At 38.7% G+C, this 14579-nt stretch overlaps 1 long non-coding RNA gene across 4 annotated transcripts; it reads right to left on the reverse strand.

The window, feature by feature from the left end:
• Positions 1-93: 93 nt before the first annotated feature.
• On the reverse strand, positions 94-11890 carry LOC113133203 (uncharacterized). 4 transcript variants are annotated; one of them, XR_003295965.1, is made up of 6 exons: positions 11863-11890; positions 10918-11111; positions 4471-10413; positions 2802-2917; positions 2186-2271; positions 94-1570 (listed from the first exon to the last, which is right to left on the reverse strand). It is a non-coding gene; the product is annotated as an uncharacterized LOC113133203 (long non-coding RNA). The 4 variants fall into 4 exon arrangements; XR_003295964.1 differs by having other exon boundaries at positions 4471-4515; positions 10224-11111; XR_003295963.1 differs by adding an exon at positions 11443-11495 and having other exon boundaries at positions 4471-11111; positions 11863-11888.
• Between the last annotated feature and the right edge of the window lie 2689 nt (positions 11891-14579).

Here is a 14579-nt window from a genome sequence, read left to right on the forward strand (position 1 = left end):
GAAAACATAATTGAATTACAGACTAGCTTTTACTATAGTACAATCTAAGGTAGCTATACTGTAGGGAAAAGCAAAAATGCCACTTACTCAAAATGATTTAATAAACAAATTTAATAAATAACTCTTACTGTTTCATACTGTTTGCAGAAACAGCAGGGTCGGCCCAGCTGTTTACATTCTAGACACAGAGATCCAAGCAATTTCTTTCACTGAAAATATAGTCTACTTCCACAGAAATTAGGACTGCAGCTCAAAATGTCTGGCTAAAGGCACACGAGCCATGAGCCGTCCATTCACACAAATCTTTGAACGGGCTAATGAAATATGCCCCCTCTCCCTTCAGAGGCCAAATCCTTCTTAGCAAGGACATAAAAACGTGCCACCTGCTTCCAGTTATACAGTTTGAGGCCTGACTGCCCTGGTGACACCATGCTGCCCTTAATCTCATGAAGAAATGCATAGCTTCATAGATGGTACTGCTGGATCCTGACTCACCACGGCACACAAACTGTATTTTTATGTTAATCATTGCATTTGTTTGCAAAATAGGATTAAAGGTATTTTTTTTCCATTTAGACCAAAAACTGTGAGAAGGAGAAATAGAGAACATCATATTTTTCTTGCACATTACAAAACTAATCATTAAATTTGATCAGGCATCATAAATACACTGGAAATGAGGCCAAACTGTCCCTATACATGAGTTTTCTCTCCAGGACATTAGTCAGAAAGACATCATTCCTAAAGCAATGCTTTGGATCCTTAAATTGCTAGACCTCCAAGCAGATGTTGTGAGACCAATAATTGTCACAGTGAGAATGAAACATTCCCCTTCAAATCCAAAGTGGCAATGTTATCCAGGAACTGTAGGAACAAACGGGATACTGATGGCTATGATTTAAGGGTTGTTAACGCAGATCCTTTGAAACCAAGTATATAGACATTTTTATAACGCATGTAAAGACTGATGTCACCTCACTCAAATTTCCAATCAGCTTACATTGCCACTCTCAGTTAAGAGGATAAATAGACGTATGTGAAATGTATAGGATATGTATTTTACAAGGTATCAAAATGCATGAACTGTATTCAACCTACTCAACCGTAAATGAGCAGGAAAAAATCTTGCACTTTATTTTGTGTTAAAAAGAGTACAGTGCTGTCATTTAAATCCACAAACTCCCTTCACAATATTTTCATGATCAAACCAAACCAGGATGGGATGTGAGTGTAACAAATTAGTGGAGAAGCAGAGTTCAGCAGCGCAGCGTTCAGCAGCACAGCGTTCAGACAGGTTTTTGCTTTAAAGTTGCCTTAAATTTGCAGTTGCAGTCACCCATTCAGGGAAACATGGGTTGTTTAAACAAGGACGGAGATGCCAGGTTGCATTAGCTTCCAGACATACTGTGCACCCAGAGGATTTAGCAATGCCCGGAAAACAGTCATTAAATTTGCAGCCGTTCTGCAGCGCTCCATCGTCTGCTTATGAGATGAGGGACGGCGCTTTATGTCCAGGATGCTGTTACCACAGTGCAGGTTCATATTTCTGATTTACCCCACAGATAGATGCCTGTAACATATGACACAAAGGTGATTTAAGTGAAGTTTAGTTGCATAAAGATAAAAAAAAAAAAACTGTGAATTGTGGAAGATAGTGTGCCATTAATAAATAGGATGGTCCATTTAATTTTTAGAGCACCAAGACAGCACCTGCCTGAAAGGACTGCACTAAAAATACACAGACATTAGTAGATGTTAATAATGAGGGTTCACATTATTGTAGGCTCAGATTGCTATAGCTGTTGTATAATATCACTAATGTTCATAGGAAACTATTTAGCCTATATTTTCTTTCTGTATGATTTGTTATGGAATGTCATAGAAAAATATATATTTTTCATCTTAATTTCAATTTTCATACATAAACATTAATTGACTGTAAAACAAACTACAACATGGAATTTGTAAATCTCTTTAGGTTTGTTGTTGTGGCAGCCATTATTTTGAGGTGTAGCTATTCACAGTGACATTATTTTTTTTGATTGCAGTCATGATCATTTGCCACTTCTGGCAGATGTTCTTGACTATGGCAGTAAACACTCACTTTGTTTACAGCTTTTTGTTCATCTCTTATAAACAAAGGGTTTTTTGCTGTTTCCATTTCCAGCGCCCTTCCCCCGTTTACCTTTTGTCTCTGAAAGCCCTGGTTTGTTATTAGAAGCCTTGAATTGGAGCCAGGCTGGCCTGCCTCCTCTCCTGCCTCAAAGTCAGCTGCAGATGAAAAATTTATGACTGTATGCCTTGAAAACCTCACATTCCATTTGAAGTGCTACTGTTCGTCTGATGCTGCCCCCACTGATGCGGACTGCGTCTGCTGTCCTCATTCGGCCAGTGCTTTCCCTCCCGGCGGGAGTGCAAATATGAAGGAGAGGGTAGGATTGTGTTCATGGCTTTACACTTATTCTAAGTTATTCAATAATCAAGGACCAATTTTTCTTCTCTTTGTGCAATAATAAGACGTTGATTGGCTGCTTTTAAAAGCCACTGACCGTAAACTCGCTTACATGTATTTCCCTAATGTTACAGACAGGAATGTATGAATGTTCTAACTGTTCACATTATTTTTATAATATATAGATATATATATATTATAAAAATATATAGGTGTTTTTGGTCATATTATATGTGATGTCATTTATTTCTATCTTTACTCCCCCCCCAAAAAAAACAACATAAGAAACATTCTTTTTAATTAAACATTGTTTCTTTTCCAAAGAGAATAATGCAAAATCAAAACTGACCTTTCATTGTATTTAATGATCGTGTGCATCGTGACGATCATAACATCTGTGCCAGGACTGAACATGTGGGCGTGTGTCTCGTCACCTTCCTACACCTTCCTCACATCCTCAGGAACCTGAAAAAGAGGTTTTCACATGTTGCTTTGATGACTGTAAAATGTACAGATGGAAGAAACAATAAAAACAATATGCTAAGGAATCAGTGAGTAACACCATATTCATTGTTTATAATATCATCATTCATGACCTCCTTCTTATTAGCAAAACAAGAATTGTCATGTCTTGACAGTTAAACTGCACGGAAGCAATTTCAAAATGTATAAAGTCCATTTAAAATGATAAAAGGATAAGAGGGTAAGATGGTCTTTTTGCTTCTAAATTTGAATCCATATTGTCTAACATATAAATACATAGAAAATATAAATAAGTAAGATTTGACCGAGCACAAGACTGTGAGGAATTCTTTGGTTCAAAGACCTTGGCAAAGCTTTTGCTCATGCATCAAGTCACGCTGGTTTCTAAGCAACAGGTAATTTCACAACAGAAGGAGCTGTACATGCAGCAGCAGCTTTTCATTGTGGGGTTTTCAAGCCAATTTAAAGTCACATCAGATGGAAACCTTGAGGCCCTCAACACTGGTCAAAGCTCTGTTCAAAGCTTGGTGGGGCAATGTCACACTTGTCACTGGAATAATTAGTCTGGGACAATGAAGCGGCATTCGTCTTCAGCAGCAAGTTCTTCTCCAACGCCACATGAATCAACATTCCCCTGAACAACCTGTGGTTTCCAGGCATGGGCTCAGGTTACTAAGTTTAAATGGTTACTATGAAAACCAACTCAATACAAGGTGTCTTGCTAGAAGCTCATAAGCTTTTAGAGTTATCAAACTGCTAAAATCTGTGCTCAGTAAAGTCTAAGTGGAGAAACATTGATGGAACCAAGTGAGTGTGATCAATATGTTTCATATTTATATTAATTAGTATCAGAAACTAGTCATGAAATTTAGAGAATTTTTATTTTCTTCTATACGGTGTTATGTAAAGCAGTGCAGTCCATACACTGTGTATTTATTGATACATTATTTTCTACCTGGCAGTACAGTATATAGACCAAAAAAAAAAAGAAGCTCTGTGCTGCTGTTAATGGACAACAACACACTACTAGCTCAGTCTCACAGGACGAGTCTGACAGACTACTCAATAATTCAAAGTGGGGGCAAGAAATTTTATAAGGTGGACAGAAAAAAAAAAAAAAAAAAAGCAGAAATAGAAGATACGTGGGAGTGTGGAAGCTAACTCCTGTTTGCTGGCTCCTGACCCAGAGCAATAACCTGTCAGCAGAGGCTTTTAGGGATTCTGCCTGTCAGTCAACAAGACAGTCAGTACAGAGGAAGGGTCGATATGGAGTGCAGCGAAAGAACCATTTTTCTTCCCTTCTCTGTAGCTCACATTTTATCAGAGAAATGTTCCGCTATGTGAGATAATATACCAAAGAACGTAAAGGCTACAGGTAGAAACAACGGACAATAGAGCAAGGGACCACAGGTTGGCGTCTGCAGTGCATATGCAAATTACTGCAGATAATATTTGCATGAGCCATAGTTAGCAGCTTTATAACAGTATGAGTGATGACGTCAGATAAACTGGCCAGTAGGAAGTGTCCAACTCACAATCAGTCTGACGTAAGATCCAGATGATAAGCTACAAAAACAGGACTGTGAAAAGAAAAAAAAAAAAATCATGTTTAATTCAAAGTATTGCAGGCAGTGAAAGAGTATGTATTATACCACAGGTAAAACAAGAAACCCGCTCAGAAAATCACTTCATTGTGATGTATTTAGAGTTTTTGTTTTTTTTTTTTAAATCAAAGGTTACATGTAATGAAATATACTCCCCAAGGAAATCTCAGTCTCAATGACCCAGCATTCAATAGAAATACAAAAACATGGTACACACTTCATGACTCTGCCCAGCAATTTTTAAAATTAGAACCTGATAACATTCAACAGATGTTATGAATGTTAAAACAAAGTGCTGTCTCTGTAGCAGACACTGTTTTCTTTTTACCGTAAACAGCCAAAATCATGTAATGTCTAAATGAAGCTGTCTGCTAAATTAAAGGCTTCTTACAGTGATGTGCATTGTTTTTTTTTAGAAGTAGAAATTCCCAGCAGGTATCATTTGTCAGGATCAGGACACACGTTGATGTGCATATCAAATGCCAGCAAATGGCATATTGATGGTGAACAGGGTGAAATTCAATAACAAACTACTAACATTCTCAAATAATGCAAACATACAAAGTCATTCTGAAAACTTTTGATTTTGATAATGCACAGTAATGTAATGCAGAAGGCCAAATTAATTCTTATATGGCATAATAAAACTGGCATTTCACTCAAACTATTCACACAAGACCTGTTCAGATTTCCTAAAGAAAATTAGGCACAATAAATATAACTGTTACTATAATTAACTACAATACCAACAATTTGGTAGCACCATTGGGGTCTGTTAAGCAAACTGGTCCTGAAGTGTCTCTATTCTTCCCCCATATGTATGTCACGTCCCATCTACTCACCAGGGGTATGTACATGCAAATGACAATCTGGTGCCATCTAATTAAGGTCTAGGTCATGTGAAAAAGAACTGCATGACACCTTGAGCTCCAAGAGGCATTTTTATGATCCAGTCACACAGGGAACCTATTGAGGAAGCACTGATGTTATGAAAAGTGTGTCAGAAATCATCTTTTAAGAAGCATTTCAGGTACTCGCAATAAAATAAATGTATCTGGCCCTGCCCAAGCCATGCCCACAGGGGATTCCTTACTGGCTTATCGTCTAACCTCTCTGGGAAATATGAGTCAGTTGTCCATGGCAATAATCCAGGAAATCAATACCATGATGTCACTGTGACAGCAGTTAAATACTAATACCAATATTGGTAATACATTAGGTAAACCATAAATCATAAATGTAGCAAAGTGATGCTCAGACCAAACCAAACCAAAAAATGATCTTGTGCAAAGAGAATTCAATCCCGCACTTGATGTTTTGCTGCAGAAACATACTGCACATACAGCACCAAATCACTGAACAGGTTTCCTTAGAGAATCAGCACACACATTACACAACACTCTTGCAAGAGGTGACACAAATCAAGCTTCGACAACTTCTGTATTTAATAATCACTACTCTCTCTTATCATCTACAACTCATTATCTGAAAGTGATTTCTTTACAGATGTGTGTCAAGTGTAACACTTAAACCGAGTATTGCAGAAAGCATTACACAATGTTATAATTTATAAACACAAGCATTTTCGTGTGTCAGCCCATGTTTAACAAAGCATTATTTATAGCTGCTAGCATACCTCCTCTGGTGTCAGATGAATAGATGTGTCTTTGTTCAGACGGTGACCTGTGGAGAGCAGCTTTTTGCTAATGGAGTCTGGCATGAGTGATCTTTGCAGGGGACCTGCTCAGTGTGACAGCACTACAGCCTCAATGAGATTTACCATCAGCTTCAGAGGACACCCACATTCCTGGTCGTCAGGCCATTTGTGCTGAGCTGACTTTTACAAATCATCAGGCTGACCGCTAACCTGTCTTCAAAGCAACAGCTGCAGTCCATTTCTTCAGGAATGACTGGATAGGTTTTACAAACTTCAAAACTGCATGCAGTACAAATCAATATTTAAAATGCACCTTTTGTGTTATGTAATACTTAATCACATAGACAAATTGTAGACATGTCATTCACATCAAGAGTATAACACAAACCTAGCTCTGTTCTGTCATAATTTGTCTGATTTGTTCGGAGTGTGTTTATCTCTTTCTTCAGACAAACAGCTGTAACGCACCTTAAAAAGTTTGCCGACTCCAGGGAAAAGTCTTTCCCCTGACAGGATATTAGATAGAAACCAATACAGATGCTGACAAGAAACCATTAATTCAACGCTCTAACAACATTTGTTATAAAAGGAAAACTGATCTCATTGCCTTTGTGGACCCTGGAAGTAATGTGATACTTAATATTGATCCAGCTCAATTGTAACTTTGAATCTCGGACACCATAATAATCACTGCTGTAGAATAGAGATAAGGACTTTCTGTGAATTAGTAGTTTCACACACTGTAAACCAACAGACATCGTTTTAACATTAATTTCCACACCTCACATACATTTGTTGACATATTTGTGTTTTTTACGAATTTCTTAGACACACACGTATATATAGGGAGGACAAAAAAAACATGAACATCTTATAGTAACAAAAATTACTCCTACTTTGAATGTGATCATACAGTTAATTCAACACTTCTCTGACCCATATGAACAGTTTGTAATTTAGGGAGGGAGGATATATTGCAAAACCAGTCTGTTATTTTGCATTATATTACACATGGCTTTAATAATACTGCCCACCTGCAGTAATTTCAAATTAGTGTGTCATACCAACTTAAATTTATACCATCCATTATAACTATGATAGAAAACCTATAATTTGAGGATGGAAACACTGAAAATGTAAAACTATCACAGTTCCACCTGTGTGGCCAGCAAGTGGATGTTCATGCAGTCCCCATTATAAATCCTCAAAGCCAAGATATGGCCTTAGAAATATTCCACCACTGAAAAAACATTTTCTCTCCCTCTCTGTTGTGCATAGCAGGATATTCCCCACAGCTGTTGATAAGAAAGACAAGCTCTTGATTCAGCCTCATTCCAGCAGAGATGTGTGAAAGTCAAGCATCTCTGAACACACAGCCAGACACGACTGCTGCTTCAGACTATGAATACATTATTCATCAGAAAAATCTTTCGCTTTGCAGACCAAGAGACATCCCCTCTAATAAAAAGTGGTCCAATTCAAGCCCAGAGGCACAAATGAAGGTTTGCTAAAGGAACATGCCATGAAAACACATACACATACGCACGCACGCACGCTGCTGTGGTTCAGCCCAGACAAACAGTATGTCTTTTTTCAAGAGATCCGTTAAGGGCTTGGCCAAGTCTGCAATGTGGTCAGTGAACTGGTGAGAGTAGTTACATACACCTAGAAAGCTACGAAGCTCAGACATGTTCTGGGGAGGTTTAATGTTCAGGACACCCTGAACACGGCTGACCTGTGGTTCCACACCAGAAGGACCTATGAGTAAACCCACGTAGTTTACTTTAGTCTTGCACCACTGACATTTAGCTAAGGAGACTTTGGCACCAGCAGTGGACAACTGTCGCAGAACATGGTCAATTTCTTCCAAGTCGGTGTCCTGCGTTGGGCTCCGCATGAGGACGTCATCAACATAAATAAGGGTACCACGGTCGTGGTCACGCTTTATTGAGAAAGATGAATTCGGCTGGGGAGTTAGCATAATCAAATGGTAACCTGGTGAAGGTGTACTGGTGGTTTGCAAAAGCAAAGGCGAGTTTGTGTTGGTTGTCAGGGTGGACGGGAATGGTCCAGAACCCTGAAGCCACATTCAGAGTAGAGAAGTACTTGGCGTCTGTAACTCTGGGAAGTTCTTGTTCCAGTTGAATCATAGACCATCTGACACTCATGTTGTTGGCCCAATTCAACAAGCATGTCTGCAATGCACCTTTTGGCACTGGTTTTGTTATGATGTTTGTGAGACGTTAAGGTACACAACATTGGTAATGTTTTCTGGGTTGCTCTCTCTTATTGGCTACTGAGGGGATTTCGTTGAAGGTCCGGCCCAATCAGGAGCAGTAAAATAATTGTGTTGACACCACACACTTGAGGATTCTTTAGACAGATAATCAGTCGCAATAAACCTGGAATGGGGCCACACCCCCAGGATCACTAGAGGGAGCTAATCGGGCATGAAATCGGGCTTAAAAATCATCTAGTGTGTGCCCAGCCTTAGTGAATCATAAAGTGTTCTGCAGATAGCAGACCTTTCTGACCACAGAGTAAGTCTGACATCGTCAGTTTGTTTTCCATTAAGCACAATGCCCTGGAGGATTTGCGAACAGTATTCTGAGTCCGAAGCAGGACTAGTCAAGGCGCATAAGAAAGTATCATGGTGGTTGCTGTGGAGTTTCCGTTGGCATGGCCACAATACGATTGGTGTCAGATTTATTTTGCTGGTCCGTTACATCACTCAGAGGAGTGACATCAAGAACGCAGCATTGTGGTTCTGCAACCAGTTGAGATGGGATAGGCAGAGGTCGGCAGACCTGTGCCAAGATTTGCAAGGATTTTAAGTCAGTCAGTGGTTCAAAGGAATTGAGCAGATCTTTGCCCACGAGGAGAGGAATGATGTCAAGTGGGGAGATGTACACAGGGTAGACCAGGTTCATGGGTCCAATGGTGATGTGTACTAAGGCCACTGAAATCAATGTTGTACCTATAGTGGCGTATGGCTTTACATCGAGGTTGCAGTCACGTAGTTTGAAATATTGACCATGTTGGGCTAACTTCAGCTGCAGCCTCTCAAAGAGGAAGGACAACATCAGAGTGACATCAGCACCTGTGTCAAGGAGGGCTTCGTGTGTCAGCATGTTTTCCAAGGTCAGAGACAAGTAAAATTTTTCTGCTATGCCTCTTTTGGTGAGGTGGCACAAGAACTGTTGGAAAGGTGGTGTTCCATGGATGACAGTCCACCACTAACTGCAGCAGGTGAAGTGGCTTTTTCACCCCCCCTGTTCTGACTTTTCAGCTGGATTAGGTTGAGCTGCTGTAGCCTGGACTGGTGCTAGAACATCTTCAGGTTGGCTACGGTCAGAATACAAATCTTCCTCCACCATCTCCGTGAGAGGGGGAGGACGGATCTTGGTTGCCGGACTATTGAAGTCACTGAAAGGAGATCGGCCTTTTTGTTTTTGTTCTTCTTAACGTTACATATAATTTGCCTGATCTCACGGCGCTCTTTTGGGCTCAGTATTGTGAGCAGGGAATGATCATCAGGGTGGTCATTTCCTGCGGAGTTTTCACGGTTGTGCCCCCCACTAGTTTATTCAGCTGTCAATCTATTATTAAAGGGGCCTCTGGACCGACTATCCCTAGGGAAGTAAGATCGGGAACGAGTTTGGCTGCTTTTCCTGCCATCATGTGCTTTGAAGTCTTCCCACCCATTGGGGGAATGTCTGTTTGCACGTGGTTTGGAGTACTGGCAACTCAGTCAAGGTCTTAGCAACCCTCGACCTTTCCTGTAGCACGGTGGTGCCACAGTGATCTTATAGTTTCACAACCAACAGAAACCAGAAGAGAAGGATTGAGGTTTCCACCATTTATTATAAAACTGAAGATAAGTGATAGAATCATATGCTTCAGATATTACTGCAAATAACATGAAACTAGTGACTGTAATTACTTAAGTGAGGACAATTTGGAGAATTATTGGGTGCGGCAGTAAATGAGACACCAATTGATTCAGTGAGAGGCAAGTGTAGCCTACTTTGACGCAGACTCGCCCAGGCTGGCTGTTGGTACCCCACAATGTCGTTCAGTCTGGGTGTTCCAGAGATGAGCTTCGGGTTGACGAGCCTGAAGCACCCCTTCATCACCCGGAGGATCAGACGAAGTCCATAGATGCTTTGGGTGCCTGGTAGAATGGCTGCTGGGGACTCAGCTGGGCTGATGAATTGCTGCCATGTTTTTTCAATTAATGATTCGGAAAAATGCAAAAACTTTGCTATCTACCTTGTCACTGGTAACCTGAGCATTAAAGAAAACGAAACTATTTTAAAAGTTGCACGCAAAGTAATTAACAAAACTAAGTAGAGAAAAAGAACTAGGAAACAATTTAAAGAAGCAAGAAGCAAAAGCAACAATGCAAAAATGGAAAAATCAAGAATGCCTCGAACAAAGGCTTGTCTCAGTTTTATAGGCTCACGCCAGGAGGCGGGGGAATTCAAAGCCATAAAGTAATTCAGAGGTAAGACTACAGAGAGGGAAAATATTAATCCATTGTTCAAAATTGTGGATTTTGAACGATCTTATTAAATGGCGTGATTAATTCACTGCCACTTTGATTATTGTGGTACTTTCCTATTACTCATAACTAAGTTAACACCAATGGTTATTTAGAATCAAGGGAATGTTTATAACAGAAGTTTCATCACAATACTGATTCAGTGACAGTTACTCACCTGGTGACACAGTTAATTATTTAGCTACATATGACTTGAATGACAAAAACACTCATTATTTTAGATGTTCTGATAAGATTACAATATTGAAATACATTCATTAATACAGACACTTAATATATCTAACTGGTTTACACAGGGATAATCTCTCCACTAGGGGTTGTTGTGGCTCCATCAGTCCTTTAAGTTGAATCCTGTAAAAAAAAAAAAAACAGTAATGAATAATGACCGGATATCTGGCTTAGCTCTGAGGTTTGTTGACATTCATTGGTTGGATGACCCATCCATGTCTTTCCTGTACGTAGGTACTGGTCCCATTGTTAGAGCTTGAGTAGAGTGTCCTGTTTAAAGTTATCTGAGTTCACAAATCAGATCTTGGGAATGGTCATTTTGAGGCATTTCCTGAACATTATTCAGTTATGGTCTGTCTGTGTTCAAATCAAACTTGGGGGTTTTCCTTTTGGTACAAAACAAAGCCAGTTAGTCAGTGTGGATCCAACAGCCATAAGGCAGATTTTTACTTACAATGTTATCCTATGGGCTAAAAGTATCTGCAATGGCAAGGCTTCGGCTTACAGCTGGGGTGAAAGAGGCAAACTATTAGTGAAAAAGAATGGAAAACACCCAATACAAGTGCCAACAACCAATAACCACAAACAACTCCACCACCCCTAGCTATTTCTACATACGACCTACACCAACTGCAGAACATTTATACAAAAATATATGAACACAAGATAATATCTATATAAAACTAACGGCATCCAGCACTGTGCCTGTAAGTAAACAGTGTTGTTAGTAAATATACTTAACTATTTACAACTGGTTGCATTTAAAATTAAAATACCATTTGAAACAAAATACACATAACATTAGGTATAATATGATTGACATTTAAAAGTTTAAAACTTCAATAGAACCATTAAACAAGTTTATTTGTCTCACCTGAAACAACAGTGTGCAATGGCCTGCTACTGGAAAGAGGAAGAAAGCCTGTGCACCTCTGACCTTTAAAGACTGGGTCACATGACATGATCACCTGACCATTTCCAACCCAGCAAATGGAATAAAGTTGGATGATTTCCAATTCACACTGCACACATGAAGGCTGACACAAGCAAAAGCTCTACTTATATGTTAAGAACTGAATAAAAACATGCAAAAATGGATGATCCACCTATAAATATATGAACTACACACATGGACACACAAAATACATAACCCTGCGTGCTCTGAGAATCAAAGCATCCAAAAAGCTAATTAGCATTTCTCTGCCCTCAATTAGCTCTTCTGGGACAATTTGGCAAATCTCTCATTTTGATAGCAATTATGTTAGGCATGCTGTGGTGGATTTTCCATTTCATGATTAAAAACTCAAATGCAAATCCCCTGTCGGGCTAAAGACATGTTGCTTCACTGGGAAATCCATATTCATAGCATGTTTTCTGCGAAAAACTGTGTGTGTGTGGCTTGTTTCAGCACAAACTGATGACAGTGCCTTTTATCTTTTCTATATAGGATATTCCTTTCCTGATTTAAAAGCCAGCTTTGATGGGTAAGTTGGTTAACTGGCATTTCCCTAACACTGGCATAATAGGATATCAGTCCTAAACAACAAAGCACAAAATAAAAACAAAGAAAGTGATACTTGTGATTCCAGGAAAAAATGAAAGTTCATGAAAACATATTAATGCAACTGAACAGTCTACCTTCCAGTTTTAAATGTTTAAAAGATAAGAGCGCAACAATGGAAATTCAACCAATAATCCACTGCACACATCAGCAAAGCCTTTAAAGCTGCTCTTACAAAGACCACCCCAACAACGCACACACAGAGAATGACAAAACAGAGGCCACAGCAAGGACATCATCTATCACACTGACAAATACAACACTCCAGCTAAAAGAGACATGAACACACAAACACACACACTATCTCAAAGAGCAATAAACATCTAATATCACTAACAAAAGTATTTCTCTGTTTGCTTTTCAGACTGTGTTTCACCCATTTTATCTCAATGGGTCAGCTTCCTTCAACACAACTTACTATACATACTCTACACTTAGCTACTACATTATTAGGTATACCTGTACAATCTACTGCACTCCAATACAGCAGCCCTGCTATAAATCCCATCGTTGTGAATATTATAATGCTTGATGACACTGTGTCAGAGAACACTTCCTGTATTGATAATTTACTTCCACTTTTAAGATAAACAAATCATGAAGATCAAATTACATTTTTACATGTGAGCAGTGCGTTTGCCAAGGTGTTCTCCAAACAGTAATATAAAGAGGATTATTACACAGCATCTCACAGACGACCCTGCCTCCCTGCCATAAATTGAAGGTGTAGTTGCAGCAAGAACATGACAGACTGAGCGCCGTACACTGTCGTGTCTGTGGCAAAGTGATCACGACCACTTTAATAACTATCAGGAAGATTTGTACTTGTCACAGGCTCCTTAGATATAACATTCCATTCTCAGCATCCATAAGCTGGGATATAAATCTTTTGCTCCTGGCATAACACAATAACAGTGATATATCAAAACAGCAATGACCTGTATGAGTGAAATTGATTTTTTTCTAATGGTCATTTAGTCTCAATCAACTTTAAACAGTGAAATAGAATATGGAAGTTCATCTATGACAAAACTGGATTATAATAATAATAAAAAAAAAAAAACAGTGTGAGATTTGAGTGTGCTGTGAGTTTTACATGGTTACCATGAGAAAGAACAGGTTTTTGTTTGTCTTTGAGCCAGTTACTTATTTCCTATAATACTTCCATAGATTTCAGGCAATTAAGCACTGAAATATACAAGAATGGTATACTGGACATGCAAGGTATTTTTTTTTAACTCTCACACATTTAACTATTCCATAAAATATTATTTCCCTTTATTCAAATTACACTTAGACATTGTTCCTACAAATATACATGAAAACAGTTTTATTTCCAATTAAAAACTAAAATATTGGTCATGTTAAAATATCATTATCATGTAATTTTTCTTAATAATTAATAAAATAAAACATCTATATATTTAATCTGTTTACAATATACAAGTATAAATAATTTGATTTTTGTGTAAGCTTTTTCATAATTGTGAAAACTCTCTTGTTATGTCAGTGTCAACCTGACAACAAAGTGAACAGGACTGATGGACTGATGTTTAATGAGCCACAACTATGTGCCTACAAGTAGTTTATTAATTAACCATTATAATGTAAATCCAATCAGGCATTAACTAAGACAAATATGAGGCATGTCAGCACAATAGGGAGGGACTGTGTTGGAATATACTTATACTGACTAAATTTGTCTGAAATTCACAATTGGCCAACCCAATTTAGCTTCATTACAGCTGTCAACAGAGATAAGCATTGCTTTCATGTTCGCTCAAATGTACATGTTTTTTCACCTCGAACACAGACAAATCCAATTGTGTTCTAATTGAGTGTTACAAGGCTCATTGATTATGATAGAAGCGGAGCCGCAGACTGAGCAGGAGAAAAATATCCCTAGTAATTAGCCCCCCACACCCAGGAGGCCTTCAGGAGGCATGAATTAATATTGAGGCAATATTTCTCAATAATAGTCATTTTGAATAGACTTTGACAGCAATGAAATGTTAATATTTATGGCAGAC

This window comes from Mastacembelus armatus, chromosome 6 (genome assembly GCF_900324485.2).
Source record: "Mastacembelus armatus chromosome 6, fMasArm1.2, whole genome shotgun sequence".
Classification (NCBI taxonomy): Eukaryota; Metazoa; Chordata; class Actinopteri; order Synbranchiformes; family Mastacembelidae; genus Mastacembelus; species Mastacembelus armatus.